This window comes from Oryctolagus cuniculus, chromosome 18 (assembly GCF_051225735.1).
Source record: "Oryctolagus cuniculus isolate XC-2025 breed Fujian yellow rabbit chromosome 18, ASM5122573v1, whole genome shotgun sequence".
Lineage (NCBI taxonomy): Eukaryota > Metazoa > Chordata > Mammalia > Lagomorpha > Leporidae > Oryctolagus > Oryctolagus cuniculus.
The window spans coordinates 34,033,844-34,037,704 of record NC_142884.1 but is presented as its reverse complement, the minus strand read 5'-3'; the positions used below and the strand labels follow the sequence as shown (position 1 = coordinate 34,037,704).

The window sequence follows — 3,861 nt, the reverse complement described above, 5'->3', positions numbered from 1 at the left end:
AATTTCTCCTACTAAAATGCTCAAAGTCTTTAATTATTTATCAAATATTAGTGCAAAATTATGGATTTAAATGATCCCAAAAAGTGATGAATTTTTGTGTAATAAAGTCCAATTTTTGTCAAGGCTTTTTGAAAGTCTCACAGAAAACTTATGTTTGTGAATGGGAAGAATAATACCAAAATATCCATACTACCAAAAGCAATTTGCAAATTCAATGTAATCCCAATCAACATACCAACGATGTTCTCAGAGCTAGAAAAAATGATGCTAAAATTCACATAGAAACATGAGAGATGCTTAACATCTAAAGCAATATTATAAAGCAAAAAAAAGCTGGAGACATCACACCATATTTTAAGACATATTACAGGGGTCAGCACTATGACAAAGCAGGTAAAGTCACCGTCTGCAGTGCCGGCATCTCATATGGGTGCCAGTATGTTTCCCAGCTGCTCCACTTCTTATACCCCTCTCTGGTATAGCCTGAGAAAAAAGTAGAAAATGGCCAAAGTCTTTGGGCCCCTGCACCTGCATAGAGACCTGGAAGAAGCTCCTGACACTTGGATTCAGATCAACAGAGCTCCGGCCATTGTGACCATTTGGGGAGTAAACCAGTGGATGGAAGACCTCTCTCTCTCTCTGCCTCTACCTCTCTGTAACTCTGCCTTTCAAATAAATATACTGCAAAAAAAAGAAGAAGTGTTAGCACTGATATAATAACAGACACATAGTTCAATGGAAAAGACTTGGTAGCATAGAAATAAACCCAAATTTCTACCAGCAACTCATATTTAACAAAGGAACTCAAATGAACTGGAGAAAGAAGAATCTCTTTCACAAGTGGTGCAGAGGAACTTGATTATCCATATGTAGAAGCCTGAAAAGAGACTCCAACATCTCTTACACTATGTGAAAGTGAACTCACAGTGAATTAAAATGTAATCATAAGACCCAAACCCAAGTAAACATAGGGAAACTCTAAATATTGTCAACACACAATAGCTTTTGGGTAAGATTCCAATAGCAATAGTCACAAAAATAAAAACAGAGACATTTGAGTATATCCAACTAAGATACTTCTTCACAACAAAGTAAACATCAGAGTGTAGATACAATGAACAGATGGCAGGAAAAATTAAAACTCTGAATGTTTACAGATTTCCAGAACATTTACATGAATTGGAAAAACTCCAAAAAATACAGTGAAGAAACAGGCAAGGATCTGAATAGACATTTCTCAGAAGAAATGTACATGGTCAAAACATGTGAATATGCCCGATGTCACTAGCCATTATGTAAATATAAATCAGAACACCATATCAGTCTCCAACACCTGTGGGAGAATACAACACTCAGGTGTTTGTGTGTGCAGCAAGTGGGTTTAGAGGACCCTGTTCACCTCTGGAGAGCAGAGTCTACAGGGAGGTAAAGAAACCTTACTGCGCAGGGGCATGCTAATCTTCTCTGTATCATTCCAATTTTAGTATATGTGCTGCCGAAGCGAGCACATGTGCTGCCGAAGCGAGAAAGAGATGAAAAGAATTTATCTCAGCTAGCCACTAATATTCAAGAAACAAGGTCTTCAGGAAAGCCAACTCAACTGACATTTTCATGTCATTGTTAAATAAAGGAAAAATTATCTAGGTTCAGCAATACGTAGTTTATAAGAGAAAGACTACAGAGTAATTTCCTTGGCATAGAAATAACTTTTTTTTTTTTTTTTTTTTTTTTTTTTATCCATGAGGGCTTGCTATCACCACCACACACCCACATCCCATATACAAATGCCTGGCTTGAGTGGTAGCTTCTCTGCTTTGAGGCAAGTTTCTGCTAGTGTGCACCCTGGGAGGAGACGGAGGATGGCAGAAGTGCTTGGGTCCCTGCACCCAAATGGGACATCCAGAATGAATTCCCAGTTCCTGGTTTTGGCTTGGTCAAGCTTTGGCTATTGCAAGTGTCTGGGGAGTGAAGCAGTGGTTCCCTCTTCCTGTCACTCTGCCTTTCAAATCAATAACTGTTGTTGGTAATGACTAATAATGATATTCACTGATTGTCAAATTTTGAATCTATTAATTATAGACAATTTCTCTTTGTATTTTTAAACTTTCATAATGTTCTGTAGCCAATTTCATCACTAGAAATAAAAACTTTTCCTCAAAAAAAAAAAAAAAAAGAAACCTTACTGCTTTCCTAATGTGCTTATTAAGTTCTTGACCAGCGCCTGTTAGTCTTGCCACAAACTTTCTAGTCTTACTACTTTCCTTCTTCTTCTTCTTCTCTGTGACTTGTAAAATAGTATACATTCTATATACTGTGGATACTTTTGATTTATTTTATTCCTTCGGTCTCCTATGAAGTTCCTCCACAAAAGCACAGCCCTCAAAATATTCATTCATTTATGCAGTCTGCAGATTTCATGAGCTACTAAATTCCAAGTAGTATGTTAAAGGCAAGATCTGGGCCTAAGAGAAAAGTGGTCTAAATTCTGTGCCTAGAAGAGGATTTGGGACATAGTAGAACTTCAGTGAAGTGCTATGTGAATGACATGCACTCATTAAATGAGTAATCTAAAGCATACACTTCATTTAAGCAACACAGCAGCCCTACTCACCTCAGGTAGAGCAATTGAGAGGAATAATGTGAACAAAAATAAGACATCAATAAGTTGAATAATAACAGAGAAAAAACAAAATGAGATAGATGCCAACATTACTGAGCTATTTTTGAGGAATTAAATTGATAGAGGGGCTGGCATTGTGGCCAAGTGGGGAAAGCTGCAATCTGTGAGGCCAGCATAACATCTGAGTTCCACTTTGAGTTTAGGAATCTCCACTTCCAATTTAGCTCACTGCTAAACACCTGGGAAACCAGCAGAAGATGGACGAAGGACTCAGGTCCTTGCCACTCATGTGGGAGACTTGGATGAAGCTCCTGACTCCAGCATGCCCCAGGCTCAACTGTTGAAACTCTCTGGGGTGTGAGCCAGAAGATGAAAGCTATCTATGTCTTTCCCTCTCTCTCTAAATCCACCTTTCAAATAATAAATATTTAATAAACAAATTAACTGATTTCAAAATACACAAAAACATGAACAATACTATATCATTTTTATGCCAAACTGATAAAAAATAACAAATGCTAGAGAGCACATGGGAAAAGAAAACCACCATATATGGTAGGTGAAAACACAAGTTAGTACAGATGTTATGCAGAACAGTATGGTCATTCCTTAAAAAGGATAAAAATTGGGGCTGGCGCTGTTGTGCAGTGAGTTAAAGCCCTGGCCTGAAGGGCCAGCATCCCATTTGGGTGCCAGTTCTAGTTCCAGCTGCTCTTCTTCCAATACAGCTCTCTGCTATCTCCTGGGATAGCAGTAGAAGATGGCCCAAGTCCTTGGGCCCATGCACCCATGAGGGAGACCCAGAGGAAGCTCCTGTCTCCAGGTTTCAGAATGGCATAACTCTGGCCTTTGTAGTCATCTGTAGAGAGAACCAGCTAATGGAGGACCTCTCTGTGTCTCTACCTCTATTGTAACTCTTTCAAATAAATAGCAAAAATTAAACTAAGATAAAAATTGACCTACCATGTGAGAGTTATCTTGCTCTTGGCTATATAGAATAAGGAAATTTTATTAGAAGGAAAGGAGGAGAGCATATCAAAGATACAGCAATTTTCCCATAACACAGCCACTATAACACAGTTCACTGCAGCCAGGATGTGAAACCAATCTAGCTGTCCATCAGTGAAAAACAATGGACAGGGCAACCTCTTTTAGATACAAAAAAAGAACAAAATATTATTAAATTAATTGAAATAAGCCAGAAGCAGGAACACAAATGTCACCTGGTCCTTGTCGCATGT

At 38.4% G+C, this 3,861-nt stretch overlaps 1 pseudogene; it reads right to left on the bottom strand.

Moving 5' to 3' along the window:
• Positions 1–1,440: 1,440 nt before the first annotated feature.
• On the bottom strand, positions 1,441–1,508 carry LOC149120921 (U6 spliceosomal RNA; annotated as a pseudogene).
• Positions 1,509–3,861: the final 2,353 nt, after the last annotated feature.